This window comes from Oreochromis aureus, linkage group 14 (assembly GCF_013358895.1).
Source record: "Oreochromis aureus strain Israel breed Guangdong linkage group 14, ZZ_aureus, whole genome shotgun sequence".
NCBI classification, from domain to species: domain Eukaryota; kingdom Metazoa; phylum Chordata; class Actinopteri; order Cichliformes; family Cichlidae; genus Oreochromis; species Oreochromis aureus.
This window is the reverse complement of record NC_052955.1, coordinates 10,147,977-10,167,569: the sequence shown is the minus strand read 5'-3', so window position 1 is coordinate 10,167,569 and position 19,593 is coordinate 10,147,977.

Genomic DNA, 19,593 nt, shown 5'->3' with positions numbered 1-19,593 from the left:
TCATTAAAGTCTAAATATGAAGTCCACTCTTTTTAAAATATTTAATAAAGTCTTCATCTTTAAGCAGTGAAGTATTAAATCTCCAGTTTTTACTTGGCGTAGTATTATTCTTGTGCATTAGTGTTAAAGATACAGGAGCATGATCGCTGACAGCTATAGGATGAATCTCAGTGTCTGAAATGTCACTCAGCAGTGAGCTGCTGACCAAAAATAATCCAGACGAGAGTAGGAGTGATGAACATGTGAGAAGAAAGAATATTCCTTACTGTTGGGGTGAAGGGAGCGCCATGCATCGCAAAGACCAAAGTCGCTCATATACTGTTTGATTATATTTGTGGACTGCCAATTACGCTGAGTTCCTGCTGTATTGAGCCTATCCATTTCTTCATTTAGTCCAAGGTTGAGGTCGCCTCCAAGAACAAGTGTGCCATCTAAGTGTTCAGAGAGTGCACTGAAAAAAGTTTGAAAGAATGAGGGATCATCAACATTTGGACCATATACACTTACAATACATAGCTTTTTATCACATATAGATAGTTTAATGATTAAGAATCTGCCCTCTGGATCTATAACTGTATCGAGTACTGTGAAATTAATATTTTTATGTATTAAAATTGCTACTCCCTTTGTCTAGAATTATAACAAGCTGAGAACACGTTAGGAAACTCAGGTGTTTTAAGTTCATTCGAACCTTTAAAAGGTCTGTGGGTCTCTTGTAAAAGGACAACATCTGCCTGTAGTTTTTTGAGTTGGTTAAATATTTTTAACCTCTTTTCTCTGGAGCCAGCTCCATTTACATTCCATGTAACGAATCTTAGTTCACCCATAGATATGTTTGTATAACTAGGGGTGTATGCTGTGTGTCGCTTAGCTTAGACAGGTGGAGAGAATACATCACCAGTTCATAAATAAAGAGAGGGAGAGAGAAAAAAATGCGTGGCGAGATGCTCCCTGAGTCTGATTATGTGTGTGCATATTTACTAATATGAGTAGTACGCTTGACTTAAGTGTGTGTATCCTATACTGTGTGCGCTGTCTGTCTGATGTAAATGTGCTGCCGTTGAGCGCATGATTGTGTGTGATCGTGCTGTGCATATGTGTCGAAATAAAGTTTGCCAGTCATTTTCTTAGAAGTCAGCAAGGCTCACGTGCATGTGTAGTGACAAGATACATGTAGTATAAAATATATGAACATCATTGTACATTCGCAAACCTATTTAGGGAAAGCATGTTATTTAATAAAACATTAAACAAAATCTCTTAACAATTATCAAATCACGTCTCCCTTTTTATGGATTTTGCTGGGGACGAGAGGAAAGAGTGGTGTGACGACTGGAACACTGCTCATACAGAGTGTGTAAAAGCCTGTATCAATAAAACGCATAGCAAGGTGCAATGCTGTGTGTGTGCGTGTCCTCATTCTTGTCACACTCAAGAAGTACCAAAGGCTGAGAGAAGCGCTTGAGAAGATGTGGAGGTTGAAGGGAACAGTGGTCGCAGTGGTAATAGGAACACTTGGGCAGTGACCCCCAAGCTAGGTGATTGGCTCCAACAGATCCCAGGAACAACATCCAAGATTCCTCTTCAGAAGAGTTGTAGGAACAACAAAGATACTGTGCAGGACTCTAAAGCATTTGATATGTGACCAGTCCCATGAAACTTCATGAAACAATCATTATTGCACAAATTGTTTAAGAGCAGCTACCTAAAACTGCAAAGAAGTCTATGATCTTTTTAATATTGTTGCATCCTCACTTTGCATGACTCTGGATAGTCTGAAAAACAAAGTCTTAAACCAGAATGACTTGACTCCCTTATATAACTCTGAAATGTGTACCTTAGCAAATAACCCTAAAATGAGACTCACAGAAGCGAATATAAATTCAAAAGGCAGCTTTATTGCTGAACATCAGGAAATACAAAACTAACTAAACTTGGAATATACATTAAACATTTTCAAAAGCCTGATGTGTGCATATAAGAGAGGCTGTGTATAAGGCTTTAAAAATCTGTCACAAACCTGAATTTGTGTCTGACCTTATTGCATATCTATCTGTAGACGTTTCCTTTTCAGGGGCGCAAAATTATGGGAAGATACTGTATAGAAACATGATTTACTAAGGTCTGTGGGAGGGAATTTAATGCATATTAGGCTGAATTTAGAGCCAATAATGTGTTCTGTCAATGTAGCTGTAAGAGTTGCCGCTAGCAGTGCTCAGTTATTTGGAATGAGAGGGGGATGTTACCAATACAAGCAAGCATTTTCTTTTACTGGGAGCCAAGTTACTTTTGTCATTTTTTTCAGTGTGCCCACACAGAGCAACATTTTTCTTTGTTGTATGTCTATCTGATATAAGATAATTAAACAAACCAAACTGAAATGTCTGTCAATATGTAGCACTCCACTCTCTTAGCTATCTAAACTATGTTAGGCTGTTGTTGGAGCCATTCATTCATTTTGATCGTTCTTGAAATGTAATAAAAACTTCTTGCTGCTTTCAGGTACTATCCTTGGGTTCCAAACACCTGATCAGATATAACTAAAGGTCTGTAAACAAATAAACAAGATAATTATTGAGGCAGTTCAAATAAATAATTACTAAAGTTCATTAGTTTTTGTTTAATTAAATACAAATATTTACAGCATAGCAGTAAAAAGGCATAGTGTTGCTCACAGACAGACAGTTTTACTGAATATTAAAAAACAATCAAAATCGTTTTTTCCTAAATTTTGTATAAACTGAATTGAATAGTTAAGGTAAGGCAAATATGTTGTGTAAAACCCACGAAATAGAATAATTCTCACTTCTGTTTCAGTCCAGGTGAATGGTGTTTCAAACATTTTGTGAAATAATGTTCAGTAAATTTACACCAATGTAAGGACAGGATATTACTGTTTTTATCTTTAAAAAAGCACACTCAGTTCACAAGATTTTAGTCAGATGTGTTAAGCTTTTTGAAAATGTTAAAGAGCTTTTGTTTAATTTCTTTCGTTCTAAGACAGTACACAAAAGGATTTACAAGACATGGACCGAGGACTGCACCAATTATTAAACCTTGGCGTTCCTCAAGAGTTAATACCACACCAAACCTGGTGAAGATAATGCGAACAAACGCAGGACAGTAATGAACAATTACACAAATTAAGTGACTCACAAGAGTGCTCCCCATTTTCTTTTTTTCATTATTTGAAAGTAATTTCACATAAAGTAAGATTCCACAATATGAAAGACAAATGAAAACAAAAGTGAAAAAGAAAATAAAAAATGCTATAGTGGCAACTTCATTGAAATATTTCTCTGGATTAACACAGGTTGTTTCTATTATAGCAGCAAATTCACAGAAGTTGTACTTCAACTTGGAGCTGCAGTGTGGGAGGGAGACAAGTGTTACAGGCATATAACACACAAAACACCAGGCAATAAACCACAATACAAATGTAAGAACAAGAACACGTGTGTTTGTTAAATAACTGTGATACTGGAAAGGATAAATTATTGCAATGAATCTATCCAAAGCCATAATTGCTAAAACAAATGACTCCATCAATATTCCCAAAGTGAAAGCACACATTTGAATTAAACACTCCACATAGGATATAGTATTAACACCTGCAAGTAGAACCCCAATCATTGTTGGACTGGAACTGGAAGTGTACACTATATCAACAACAGCAAGGTTGCATATCAGAAGATACATTGGTTTATGTAATCTCTTGTCAGAAATAATAAACATGATATTTGCCATATTGGCAAGAACAGCAAGAAGATAGGTTATTAGTATAGCCACACCAACAGCAATAGGTCTACTGAGTGTGTCAAAACCACCTATAATAAAGTGTGTTACATTGATTGAAGTATTCTGTAAAGACATATTCAGTTTGGAAATTAAAGAAGAAGAAGGGGGGGGAGCAAAGCAAATATGGATAAAGTATATGGTAAATCTTTATCTGATTTTACAAACACCTCTGGGCTCAGTCACACAAATTTGTTTTTACTGGCAGTATTTAAACTTCTCATTTTAAGACTTGTAAGAACAGTAAGTTTTGATTGGACAGCTCCCTCTTCCAATCAAATTAGATATAAGACTGTGAAATGTCTACATTGCATCACATGTTGCAAAAAAAATGATGTCATCCCCTGAATGTAAGGATAAGCTGGATTGGAAGTAAATGCTCACATGCTTACAAGAACCTGTGTTTATTTGTTTTCAGCTGACTTTGCCACACCATTTGGTTCAATTAACAAAACAAAAGAACAAAACTTAAAGAAAGCTCGCTCCATGTTAAATTTGTCCCACTAAATCTATTTAATGCTTGTCCTGATGAAAGGGCTAATATTAGCAGGTAGCTCAGGAATTTCATTCCATTTTCTGGGGAAGAAAAAATGTTACACAACTTTTAAGTAGCTTTTATAATGAAACTTGAGTCTATGAAGACCCTTGACGGTGTACTGCAGTAGCTATATCTTTTTGCCAGTAAACACTTTTACAGTGTAGCTATGTGCTGGAAATGTTACAGACGCTGAAGTTGGAGAGCCAACTTTATGAAGGAAAGTAACTTGTGTCACATTGACATGGCTATCAAAAAATGTACTGAGGGCCACTGTGCCTGTGTCCCAATTCAGTGGTACCATTGGTAGGCTGGGTCATTTGAAAGCAGCAAGAACATAAAGGCCAAAAGTGAATGGCTGTTAAGTGGAACCTGACCTCTATTATCAAATCATGTCTCCCTTTTTATGGATTTTGCTGGGGACCAGAGGAAAGAGTGGTGTGACTGGAAAGCTGCTCATACAGAGTGTGTAAAAGCCTGTATCAATAAAACGCATAGCAAGGTGCAATGCTGTGTGTGTGGGGGTCCTCATTCTTGTCACACTCAAGAAGTACCAAAGCCTAAGAGAAGCGCTTGAGAAGATGTGGAGGGTGAAGGCAACAGTGGTCCCAGTGGTAATGGGAGCAACTGCGCAGTGACCTTCAAGCTAGGTGAGTGGCTCCAGCAGATCCCAGGAACAACATCCAAGATTCCTATCCAGAAGAATTGTAGGGATAGCAAAGATACTACGCAGGACTCTCAAGCATTTGATGTGTGATTGTGTCATGAAGTTGCTTGCATAACTGATCATATGCAACTTCATGAAACAATCATTATTGCACAATTTGTTGAAGAGCAGCTACCTAAAACTGCAAAGAAGTCTATGATCTTTTTAATATTGTTACATCCTCACTTTGTATGACTCTGGATTCTCTGAAAAACAAAGTCTTAAACCAGAAGGACTTGATTCCCTCATAAAGCTCTGAAATGCATACCTTAGCAGATAACCCTAAAACTTGAAATGTAATATCATCTCACTACTTAAGAATTTTATTTAGCTCATAAATAGTTTGTTGCTCTATAACAAAGCCCGATGTAAAGCTAAGGCATGCTATTATTCATCAGAACTAGCCGTGTGCTGCTACTGTTGGGGTGCAGTAGCTCCACCACCCCACTAAGGGGAGGAAGTGGGTTTGTGTACTGAAGTTTATATAGTGAGAATTATAAAAGTTAATGGACTCTGACTAAACTGATACCAGCACACAAATTGCTAGGCCCAAAGCTGTTATACTGGAGCATGAAAAATATATTGTGGCGTGTTGGGAGTGGCAAGTTATTTCCCATCATGCCTTGGGAATGTGTTGGTGTTGAAGATGAGGAAACTGTGTTATTTACATCTGTTATTGTTACATGACTCTTAATTGTTCCTGTTTATGCTACAGTGTAAATTCACTGGCAGAAGTTGTTTGATGCAAAGAGCTGTTATACCATGAGTGAGTTCATGTGCTGTGTTATTGACCATCTGAAGCACAGTGTAGTATAACAAACTGTCCAATAAAAAGCCTCCCCTTTTTGCTTGTGGTGGAATAGCAGGCTCACCTTTTTGGTTGTCCCTTGTGTGAACAATTCCTCATCTCACAACAATGTACTTTCTAAGCTGCGCACGTGTGCAGTTGCGCACTGATGGCACGGTCTTTGCGCACAAAAAAAAAATCTAACCTGAGTTGAAATTAAAATTCAAACTTTAACAATTCTGTTTTGCGGTGTTAGTCAGTAAGTGACTGGCTGCTCCAGTATGGGATTAGAACGATGCCACTTTATCCCATAATCCAGCCAATCACGCGATTCACATTCACGTATATGTGCAGCTAATCAACGTCATTGACAGGCTATGACAGCGTCCTTATATGCCGACACCGGTGTGGCATGGCTGATGTGGAGTGAAGCCACGTCAATGACAACGTGTACAACCATTGGAGATGTGAGCAGGACAGACGGAACAATTGACGAAAAAAGTGTGGACTTTATACCAGTTTTTAAATTGTGTTGATAGGCCACGTAAAACCAGAGTTATGATAAAAATATATGCAATGTTTGGTTTTCTTCCTGAATACTATCGTTGTTTATATTTACTGCAGGAAGAAACAGTACAAACTGCGTTTTATAAGGAAAACGCTCGAAAGCACTCCACCTGTGAGCAAAGATGAAACCAAAACACACCCCACCCTTTCCCTTTGGTCGAAAAATGTTCCATGTCGACCAATCAAAACATGGCATTTAGTTGTTAAGAAACGGGGAGGAAGTTTTGGGAGTGACGGCGGTTTTGAGATGTGAGAGATTTGCGACGTTTAGAGCAAATCTTGTGTAGTTAGTGTAAAGTGTATTCAATAGTTTGTGTGTGTCAGAACAATGAGGCGACTGCTGAATGTTACAGGTGTTACAGGAGTGATACATCTCCTGCTGTCAGGCCTACAGGTATCAGGCTGTTGTTCTCCTTTATCTCATAGTGGACAGAAATGATTTTTTGGAGTGGCACAAATAATTTGTGTGGCATCAAATTTGATGCAGAACAGCTGATTGTTCTGTAAATAGTTTGAAATGTTTGTTTAAAAAACGCCTTGGCAGCATTTTTAGGTAAACAGCTGCAAAAAACTTTGTTGTTTGCATAACTCAGTAACTTTTTTGAAGAAGTAACTATATAATTAATTGCCCAACATTGGTCATTATATGCTGTATTTTGCACACAGAGAGTTACAGGACTCTCTCCCAGACCACATACTCATAATACAAGTCAGAGCTTTATATAAAAAAAAAAGAAAGAAAGAAAGAAAGAAAGTTTTGTTTTCAAAATTGGAGTTCAAGTTATTTTTACTTCCAATAGTAAGGTCATGAACAAGATTTTTTTTTTAATTTTCATTGTAAGTGGGCTAAAGCAATAAATTACAAGTAGTCTAACATAAATGTAAATGCTGTAATTTGATTATTTTAATAAACATGTAACTTGGATGGATTCGATGCTGGAGTGACCACAGTGCACACGTCTGCTGTTGCTCACAGTGGTCCAAGGGACCGCTCAGGGAGTTTGTGTGTTCGCTCAGACACATGAGAAATTAGAGGGAGCATTGGTCACATGCCTTCCTATCTGGTTTGCATTTAGTTGGACCATCATTTATTTTTCAACAGGACAATGACCCCAAACACACCTCCAGGCTGTATAAGGACTATTTGAGCAATAAGGAAAGTGATGGAGCTCTGCACCAGATGGCCTGGCCTCCACAGTCACCTGCCCTAAACCCAACTGAGGTGGTTTGGGATAAGATGGATTGCAGAGTGAAGGCAAAAGGTCCAACAAGTGCTCAGCACCTCTGGGAAGTCCTTGAAGACTGTTAGAAAACCATTTCAGGTGGCTGTCTCATGAAGCTTATAGAGAGAAGCCAAGAGAAGACTGCACAAAGAGTATTCAAAGCAAAGGGTGGCTATTTTAAACAATCTAAAATATAAAACATGTTTTGAGTCTTTCACACTTTTTTCTTTATTACATAATTCCATATATTCGTTCATAGTTTTGATGCTTTCAGTGAGAATCTGCAGTGTAAGTAGTCATGATAATAAAGAAAAAAAACATGAAATGAGAAGGTATGTCCAAACTTTTGACTGTTAGTGTATTTTTTTGTGAGTTCCTTTTACCAGACACGCACACATACATACTTGTATGTATGTTTTTTTTTTCTAGTCAAAGTCCAAGGTATAGAGGACTGAAAATGTCCTCTAGTGTGATGCTTTTGGGCATCACTCCAGAGGATACAGTTGTCATACAACTGGACCGAATATCTTTAAAAAGGTTTTAAAACCAGTTTATGAAATTAGTTTGAGTGATTTTAGTCCAATTTTGCCATTTGGAGTTTGCCATCATATATTTTCAATTTAATTTGCAAGTTTACCCACCATAGATGTACTGTTATGCAGCCCTCCATAAAAAATACTAACTGCATATGGCTGGAGGTGAATGAAAAAAATCAAAAACCAAAGATTTCTTAAGTTTTTCTATTATCATCATCATCTTTTTTATTCAATGTCCTATAGTATGACATGCATAAAATAACCAAAAAATATGCTTCAAATTGTAAAATATCTTTGAAAAAGAAATATCAGGTCAGGGGAGATGCATTTATCACTCTTCTTATGTTAGTAATAATTATAATAATAATGTAATGGAAAGTATTTGCCCTGCAAAACATTTCTTGTCACAGCAAAGGGCACATTCAGGTTGCAGCTTAATGATGCTGTTTCAAAGTGTTAACTGACAAATACATTCAGCACTAATATTTCATATAATATATCCATTTGTGAGTTAGCAGCACACTTCAGTATGTGGGTTGTACCCCAAAAAACTTCTGATATATAAGATGAAAATGTTTTAGTTTATAGAAAAAAATCTATGAAGATAATTTCAAAATTTAGACATCTTTCTTTTCACGGTCCGTTCCTATCCCATCTGACGTTTGCTATTTTAGTAGTTGATTCAACAAAAAGATCCTCTTACTCTCTTGACGTGACCCTTGGCTTACTAGCAGTTACTTAATTTTTTAATGACAATCTCAACTGTTTTCACAAAGGAAATAAATATTCTTAGGGTCAGAAAAGTCTGCTCAGACAACATTAAAACATTAATTTTGTTATCTTGTTTCAAAATAAAGTAATTACTTAATTGTTATTGTCACACAGTGTTGCTCACTAAAAAAATAAATAATCACTAAAAAACTGTCAAAGAATCAATGAGAGAAGATGTTAGTACTTAAACAGTACTTAAATCGTGAACTTGTGGTGTATGGATTTTAATAAAAACTCAGAAAAGTCCCAGAGTGAATTTTGTGTTTCTGAATTTAATTGTGTAAGAAAATTATCTTCAACATTTTTGCATTAAATGTGACTTAAATTAGCATTTAAAATAGCATTTAAAAGTTCACAAATCACCAAACAAGATTTAGAAAGTCCATATATGAATATTTTAATGTTTCAATGCAATTCAGTTTTATTTATATATCGCCAAATCACAACAACAGTCGCCTCAAGGCACTTCATATTGTAAGGTATTTGTTCCCAATATGTAAGTGTATTCACAGTTTACAAGACTCTAACCAGCTGTGAGTCTTGAATATCTTAAAGATCTTACTTTTAATTTCCTTTGTCCTGAGACAATACACAAAAGGATTTACAAGAGATGGACCGAGGATGGTGCCAATTAACAAACCCTGGCGTTCTTCAAGAGTTAATGCCACACCAAATCTGGTCAAGATAACAATGACAAACTGAGGACAGTATAAACATATTACACAAATCAGATGACTCACAAGAGTGCTTCCCATTTTCTTTTTGTCATTATTTGATAATATTTTCACAAAAAATAAGATCCCACAATATGAAAGACAAATGAAAGTGAATGTGGAAAATGACACAAAAAAGTATATAATGGCAGTTTGATTGAAATATTTCTCTGGGTTAACACAAGTGGTTCGCATTACTGCAGCATAGTCACAGAAAGTGTACCTAAGCCTTGAATTGCAGTGAGGGAGCGGTGTAGCTGTTACAGGTGGAAAAAGCCCAAAACTACAGGCAACAATCCACAGAATGTATGTAAATACTAGTGTACGTGTATTTGTTAAATAACTATGATACTGAAGAGGACAAATTATAGCAATTAACCGATCAAATGCCATAATTGTTAAAGAAAACATCTCCATTGTTGCTCCCACCTGGTAAACATACATTTGAATTAAGCACTCCACATATGATATGGTATTAACACCAGCAAGTAGAACCCCGATCATTGTTGGAGTGGCACTAGAGGTATAGAACACGTCAACAACAGCAAGATTGCAAATCAGAAGATACATTGGTTTATGTAACTGCTTGTCAGAAACAATGAAGATGATATTGACCAAACTTGCAAAAACAGCTAGTAAATAGGTTATCAGCATAACCACACCAACTGCTACAGGCCTTTTGACTGTGTCAAACCCACCTATAATAAAATGTGTTAGTTTGATTGAAGCATTTTGTAAAGACATATTTAAGAAATATTAAATTACAAAACGTTTCAAGATGTAGCTGAAGAAGTAAAAATATGCTGAAAATGTTAACCGTGTCTAACAGTTGTAAAAAAAAAAGAAACTGGTATAACCCTGAAACAGGTTTGGGTTAACCACAAAACAGTGCTTTCTCATTTTAAGTCTCACAACAACAGGAAGTTTTAACTTGGCAGCTCCCTCATCCAATCACACTGGATATCAATTCTCTGTGTTTACATATCACCAGAGACTGCAGATTACATGATGTATGATGTCATCCCCACCCTCCAAAACCAATGATAGATGAGGATAGTTTGGAAATCATCAATTTTAAATTCCACTAATTCTATTTACATACTTTAGTACCAATAAAGCCCATTTTACCTCTGATGCTTCAAATGCTAGAACACCTATATAAAAAAAAGAACCCCAACAACAAACAAATGAAAAAAGGAAATAAAAACAAACAACCATTTAGTGAATTCCAATATTATATTATATTTTGGACAAACTTTATGAAGAAAAGAACAATTTCTGGAGCATTTTTTAAGCACAAAATTCATATCGTTAAAAAAAAACATATGCAGGCCTTTTTACTGAGGAGATGCAGCCTATTATGCGTAAATTAAGCAGATAAATGCATTGGTATTGCACTCTTCTACTCTGAGCATGTTCATATTTACTAACACACTTTCATACAGCACTTAAAGACTCTTTAACAATTGTAAATAAACTGGTCCATCTCTTGAAGTGGTTCTGAGCCACATTTTAACATTTGAACTGGTATTTGTGTAGAAACACATAAATCTGTTGTGGATGCATCACACAATATTTTATTTTTTAGAAATAATGTTAGTAATAATGTTAGTCTTTTTAATTTAAGTAAATCAAAAATAATAATTTCATTTCATTTGAAATATATATAAAATATACCAAGAAATAGAGTTAATCATTTGTCCAACTAAATTTTCTTTGAAAACAAGACACAACTTTCACTGTGTTCCCTCTCAAGTTTGCTCATTAGGTTAATGACTTCTTTGTTTACAAAGGGCTGACAGGAAAGATGTGTCATACTCACCCCTCTTGAGTGAATTATAATCAGTACCTGGCCTCAGTAATGAACCTCACAGGGTTTGGTGAAACAATACTTCTGTCTTTTATTTTTGTATGTGATATATAGATATGTCAAGATTTGGGCTTGATAAAGTTGGGCTCACATCATTACACATCTGAAGTAAAAATCATTTGTTTGTGCTGTGAAGAACAAGATGAGGAGACCAGGATTGCCACCAGGAGATTTACACCCCAGAAAATATTCTGTATGTGAACCATTTTGTTGTCCTTTGTGCTATTTCTTAAAGAGGCTTAATCTAATGATTGCACAGTTTATCTTTCTCTTTTTGCTCTCAGTGACTATCGAGACAGACTCAATTTACTGTGAACTTTTGGATTTTTATACTGGACTGTTTTGGCCGTCTCCTCGCTCACCTGCCTGCCTCCCCGCCCAGCTGCTCCACTGCCATCCGGACCACCCCCCTATGGCTTAGCCTCCACTCCTGCTTAAGAAAGATTGTGGCATTACCCTGTGAGTCTTTAGTTATTATTTTGGACAAGCCGTTAATCAGTATTGTTCCCCTACTCTTCACAGTGACGCTCCCTCACCTATATTTCTCATCCCCAGAGTTCCTGCACTGGAAAATACCCAGTGTCGGGGTTGTTTTCCCCGTTTATGACAGCCCCAAGCCTCACGGACACCTCGTAGTATTCAATAAATTCGGGTGTTTCTCCTGTTTCAGATTGTTTCGTTTTAGTGTGTTTTGCTCGCAACACGCAGGGCATTGTTCTCTTAGTGTTACTCAGACTATTAGTGTTCATAACGTTAACCGTGGTGAGAGATGTTAGTGTTTATTGTGCTTAGGAAATTCTGCATTTTGAGTCAAGGGTTCATGTGCTAGGTTATGCCTGAATATTTAGATAATCATTTAAGTTTCCGAGTGAATCCTTGGTTTTGTAATTTCCTCAGAAGAGCTAGAAACAGAGACAGTTGTTTAGCGTGTGTGGAAGGCACACTCACTTTAAGTTCCCAATTATTCATCGTGTCTTTCACCTTGTGTACATAAAGTAACTTTCACTTCACACCTGCTTCTCGGCATGTTTTCTGCATTAGAGTCCTCCCTTGTCTTTATGCCAGTAAACACTTTTACAGTGTAGCTATGTGCTGGAAATGTTACAGACGCAGAAGTTGGAGAGCCAACTTTATGAAGGAAAATAACTTGTGCCACATTGACATGGCTATCAAAAAAATGTACTGAGGGCCACTGTGCCTGTGTCCCAATTCAGCGGTACCATTGGTAGGCTGGGTAATTTGAAAGCAGCAAGAACATAAAGGCCAAAAGTGAATGGCTGTTAAATGGAACCTGACCTCCATCATCAAATCATGTCTCCCTTTTTATGGATTTTGCCAGGGACCAGAGGAATACAGAGTGTGCTAAATGCACAAGGTGCAATGGAATGCTGCTCATACAGAGAGAAGCACTGTGTGGAGGGTGAAGCCTGTATCAATACCTCCAAGCTAGGTATAACCTAAAAACTGCAAAGAATTGTAGGAATAGCAAAGTCTATGATCTTTTTGATGTGTGATTGTGTCATATTGTTACATCCTCACTTTGTATGACTCTGGATTCTCAATTTGTTAAAGAGCAGCTACCTAAAACTGCAAAGAAGTCAAAGTCTTAAACCAGAAGGACTTGATTCCAGAAGGACTCATAAAACTCTGAAATGCATACCTTAACAGATAACCCTAAAACTTGAAATGTAATATCATCTCACTACTTAAGAATTTTATTTAGCTCATAAATAGTTTGTTGCTCCATAGCAAAGCCCGATGTAAAGCTAAGGCATCAGAACCACCCTTGTGCGGCTACTGTTGGGGTGCAGTAGCTCCACCACCCTACTATGGGGAGGAAGTGGGTTTGTGTACTGAAGTTTATATAGTGAGAATTATAAAGTTAATGGACTCTGACTAAACTGATACCAACACACAAATTGCTAGGCCCAAAGCTGTTATACTGGAGCATGAAAAAATATATTGTGGCGTGTTGGGAGCGGATAGTTATTTCCCATCATGCCTTGGGAACATGTGTTGCTGCTGAAGATGAGGAAACTGTGTTATTTACATCTGCTATTGTTACGTGACTCTTAATTGTTCCTGTTGATGTTACAGTGTAAATTCACTGGCAGAAGTTGTGTGATGAAAAGAGCTGTTATACCATGAGTGAGTTCATGTGCTGTGTTATTGACCATCTGAAGCACAGTGTAGTATAACAAGCTGTCCAATAAAAAAACCCCTCCATGTTGAGTCTTTTTTTCCACAGGCCCCGCTAGTTTAGAGACTTATTCCTCATGAAGAACAAAATCAAGAAAGAACATTTTTAACTGGTCTTTAACTCGCTAACGAGGGAAGTTTTGGTCAGAACCAGCTCTTGGAGCTCACCCTCCTCACCTGTCTCCAAACCAACTCCTTCAAAGAGTAGCTCTACTCGTAGCTAATTATTCAAACTGGTACAGTTCACACAATACAACACAACACAAGCACCTCCTACCGTAAAACCCCCCTTGGTTACAAAGACAAGGCACTGTGTGTGTATGTGTGTGCACCTGTAAGCATGTGCAAGAATGTGTGTGTGTGTGTGTGTGTGTGTGTGTGTGAGTGATGGGGATGCGTTTGTGTGACCTCCTGCTCACCAAAAGGATCATAAAAGCATGAAGCTTACCAAACATCAAACAGAATCTTCACAAGGGATGTGCTTGTGATAAAACACTACAGCCTCCTCCCAGAACCTCGAGAGGCTGGGGAGGGGGACAAAGGAATGTCTTGATCCTATAGTTTGAACTAAGACTTTACAAATTTAAGAAACACAATGACAACATTCAACAATTTGCTTATACCAGCAGTAATTTGAGTTACTAAGGCTTCTTTCTGTACCATGTAATATGAGAAATATATTGTGTTCTAAATGTATGTTGCTATTTGTTTTGTTTTTTTAAATGTTTGTAGTTTAAAGTGCTTTCATTAGGGAGACAAACCCTGCAGTGACAGCTGGAAGTGTTTGGCTGTCCTTTTGAAGAACTGTGTATCTAGCTGCCAAACTGGACATCAATGTACACAGAGGGCAGAATAGTAAAAAAAAACCAAAAAACATAATTCTCATAAAAGCAGAAGTGCCCGTGCCCAGGTCTAATTTACCAAGCAGGAAGCTTGTTAGTCCAATAATCACACAACTGATAACTGCAACTAACTGCCTTCTTTCGTTCATTCACACAAGAAAAAACTGACCCTCCAAACTTCCACTTCCCCTTCCGCCTGCTCCGTAGCCATGCCCCCTTCACTGGACACTTGCGCAGTGGGACAGATACATCTTAACAATCTCCCCCTTTTCTTTTAAGGAAAGGAAAACAGATTACAACAATTTCTTTTTCTCCTTTTTGAACAATATAACAGCTAAATATTGTAGCGGGTCAGGACTGTTTTGGGGTTCTGTTATTATAGTTATGTTTCTGTTGTCATGGTGATGAGTGACGTGCTCTCTCGGCGACTGTTTTTCCAGTGAGAGAGCGCCTTTTTTTGTTGTTATGTTGTTGTTGCCGCGCTGAGGAGGGAGGTAGCGGCAGTGTTCTGGGCCGATTCTAATAAACGGCTGTGCTCCCAAGAAACCTCTGTCTCCTCTGTGTCTGAGCTCGCCACAATATAATATGACACTCCAAACTAGTGTTTAAAAGAAACATTTTTATGAGTGTTAATTTTTTATTTTTTGTCATTAGTCCTTTCAGCTTTTAGCTGCCATTCCCCTTCTCTCAGGGCTCTTAGCAGTCCAAGTGCTGATGTTCCCACTTTTGTCAGGCAGTTAGCAAGCTGCTCTTTGGTAGATGTCCATATGATATGCTGAATAGTCCCTGTGTGCATAAGTTCTTTGATGCTACTGATGTCAAGCCGAAGCCTCTTCTCAGTTACAGATTTTGTGGACTTGACAGCATCAAGAAGGGAATGGTTGTCTGTTACACAGACGATTGGCAAGATGTTGTGTGTACCATCACCAGTGGTGAGCTCAGAATAGAGTGCAGCCAGAAAAACAGCACTGTCGATCCCATCTGCAAGGGCCAAAGTCTCTCCTGCTAGTGTACTCCGTACCACCCTCCTGATCCGTTTCGACTGCCAACATATGGGCGCTTTTCCTTCTCCCATCAACATGATAAAATGTCCACCTTGTGTGCCTCCGTCTGAGAGGTTTCCCATGGAGGAATCACGAAACACCACTAATTTGAGGGATTTGCTTTCACCCAAGAACTGAAACCTCAGTGTAACCTCCACCGATTTAAGTTTTCTGATCAGTTTGTTTGTGCAGTGCATTGTCTGAATAGTAGCATGTTTTGTGCTTGATGCCAGGATGGAAATGTCACACATGATGTCGGGTCTGCTCTGTCTTGCTACCCACAGTACCTGTCCAATCTTGGATTTTAACATGTCCATCTCTGTATCTGTTAAAGGAGCCTCCGCTGTGGTGCCCTGGTGGGATCAATTGGAATAGGCTGTAGGTTTTTTATGTACATATCTTTTTGTAGTTGTATTTCATTCTGAAGAGAGTGAACCTCCATCCCAATGTAGTTGAAGCTGTTATGTTCTTCTCGTCCAACTTGAAAAGCAGCTTTCAGTTTGGGAATGACTACTGTGGAGAACGTGTCTGAACCACCCACATAAAGTCATCTACATGACATGCAAGTACTCCTGTCACTTTACAGAGATCATCTAGCCAGTAGAAGACAGCGGATCAACTTTTGACACTGTGCCCCGAGCTTCTGCATGGTTTCTTTCACCTTGTTGTACCAGAATAATGAAGCATCTGCCAGGCCATAAACACATTTGTTCAACTTACATATAGGTCCTTTGCTCTGTGCTTTTCAGGTGGTCGGATGTACACGTCTCGGGTTAAATCTTTACCTTGCAGAAAAGCTGCTTTAATGTCCATAGAGTTCAGTTTCCATTGATTTTGACATATTACTGCTATGACCATCTTCAGGGACTCGGAGGAACATGTTGGTGAGTCTTTGGAAAGTTCTTGCATGTTTAGTTCTTCAAAGCCTCTTGCAACCAGTCTAGCTTTGGGTACAATGCCCCTGGTGTTTCCTTGAGTGTGCATATCCACCTTGTTGATATACATTTCTGACCTTTATCTTTCTCCACTTCAAACACATTTTTTTTTCCAGTTGTCAAGTTCAGTTTGTTTGGCTTGTGAGAAGATGTCTTCCTTCACCACTAATATTTCATCTCTGTTTTATCTGTGCATGACTTGGCATCTTCAGATAGTGTCACTTGAAGGTTGTTTACTTGCTCCACATTAATGGAACCCATGGATCCAGCAATTTCCTCTGGCTCACTGTATTCCACGTTGTACCACTTTCTGTTTTTCCCAGTGGCTTTTCCTGCTCGACTGATTATTTTTCCAGCATATCTTTGACCTGTTTCTTTGTCTGTGTATTTAATTATTTGTCCAACTTTAAGTTTTGATCCTTCTATATCTGTGGTTGAGTGAGACAGTGTGGGATCTCTTTCTCCAGGTTGTATTGGATCAGAGGACTCGCTGTTTTCTGCAGTACCGAGCGGTTCATTTTCTGCACTGCCAAGTGGTTCACCGTTAGTTGGTGCCATCTCCCCATTTTCGTTTTCAAAATCGTGTTCCTCACCAAGTACTGCTGCTGGGGTCTTCAAAAGATTTTCATCTGTTTTACTCTGATTTTCCTCTTCGGTTTCTTCCATGTTCACTTGTGGTTCATCCACTTTTCTGAGCCTAGACTGGTGTACTCTAACAGGTTCCTCCATGCCTGACAAATATTACTACACCATCTTGGCCAATTTTCATCTTTTATTTTCTGCAACTCTTTCTGAGGTAACTCACTTACATAATCTGTGAGCCATTTTTCTCCACACACAGTTCTTGTACAAGCATTGTCAATTACGGCAGACCCCAAAGCTTCCATCATGAAGATTTGTGTATCAGAGGGTGATTCGTTTGAAAACAGAGTAATATTGCATTCTTCAACATCACTCTTTGATCCCTCAGCTTTTGCTAACTTCACATGTTCTGTTTTGTTAGGGCAATCTTTTACCCAGTGATAAGTGTTTTGGCATACTGCACATCTTGTTCTCCTACCATACTTGTCAAGTGGATTATTCCCTGCAGCTATTCTTTGGGTTTGCTCTGAGTTTGAACTACGTTCACGCTTGCCTGTGTACTTTGTGAAGTAAGTGGAATCGCCCTCTTGTGGCGAAGAGACGTTAACGCCGAAAATCCTTTTCAAGGCTGATTTCATGTTATCAAAAGAGATGGTGGAACAAGTGGTAAGTGCTAGCTGTTTGTCTTTAGTATTTAGCCCCGTGGTGTCTAGCAGCTTAAACGCTAACACTGCGTCTGGTAATTCCATTTTGAACTTACGTATCTTGTTGTACCATCGTTCAAATTTGATAATGTAATCCATCATCGACGTGCCACTTTGTCTGTTGATCCGATCAAATTCCGTGTAAGCTTCGTACTGTCAATCTTTTTCTTCTTTTAAAAACACGGAGTGACAAAGTTGCTAAGTTGGCAACACTGGGTGTAGGCTGGGGAGAGCAGGAGGGAGACTGACTGAGGGGGGGAGGGGTATGGCTCTATGTGCATGCTTGATGTTGGAGTAAACATGGTCTAAAGTGTTCTTTCCTCTAGTGGGACATTTGACATGCTGATAGAACTTTGGGAGTACAGTCTTTGTGTTGGCCTTATTAAAGTCACCTGCAATTATGTGAATACCGTCCGGGTGGGCCCGCAGCTGTTCGTTAATGGTATTCAGCAGGATAGAGAGCGCCGTGTTTATGTTGGCATCAGGTGGAATATACACAGCCATGATGATCACTACCGTTAGCTCTCTTTGTAGAAAAAAAGGCTGGTATCTTACTGACATGTACTTTAGGTTCGGGGAGCAGTGACTGTTTATAATTGTCCTGTTGTTGCACCAGCGTCCATGCACGTTATACAAAGAAATAAGAAGGACATACAAACTAAGCAAACTGAACAAAAGAAAGGAGTACTGAGACGGAGAGCAGTGAGGCGCTGCAACACTGTGCGCCGCCATCTTAAAAAGATACAACCCACATACTGAAGCGTGCTGCTAACTCACAAATGGATATATTATATGAAATATTAGTGCTGACTGTATTTGTCAGTTAACTCTTTGAAACATCCTCATTAAGCTGCATATATTATCCTATGCTGTGACAAGAAATGCTTTGCAAGGCCAATTTTTTCCATTACATCATTATTATAATTCTTAGTAACATTAGAAGAGTGATAAATGCATCTCCCCTGATCTGATATTACTACCTGTTCAAAGATATGTTAAAATTTGAAGAATATTTTTTGGTTATTTTATGCATGTCATACTATAGGACATAATAAAAGAATAAAAAAGATAATGATAATAGAAAAATAACAAATCTTTGTTTTTTTTCATTCACTTCCAGCGATATGCAGTTAGTTTTTTGGAGGGCTGCATAACAGTACATCTACAGTAGGTAAAATTTCGAAATAAATTTAAAATATATGATGGCAAACTCCAAATGGCAAAATTGGACTAAAATCACTCAAACTAATTTCATATACTGGTTTTAAAACCTTTTTAAAAATATTCGGTCCTGTTGTATGACAACTGTATCCTCATGTGACTGCAGGATGCAGTGGTGTCCCTGCTGGTTCAGTGTGCATATTTCTCCTATATTGGCTTCCCTTCACTGGTTCCCTGTTAAATCCACAATTGAACTTAAAAATCCTGCTCCTCACATACAAGGTCTTAAATAATCAGTCCCCACCTCATCTTAATGACCTTATGGTACCATATCACCCCATTAGAGCACTTCACTCTCGCACTGCAGGCTTACTTGTTGTTCCTAGAGTATTTAAAAGTAGAATGGGAAGTAGAGCCTTCAGTTTCGAGGCCCCTCTTCTATGGAACCAGCTTCCAGTATGGTTTCGGGAAATGGACACTATCTCTACTGTTAAAAGGATGTTTTTCCTTCCCACTCACCAAAGTGCTTGCTCATAGGGGGTCATATGATTGTTGGGTTTTCTCTGTATATATTATTGTTGACATTGTTTATCGAGGTCCAAGTTGTTGTTGCCCGTAGGAATG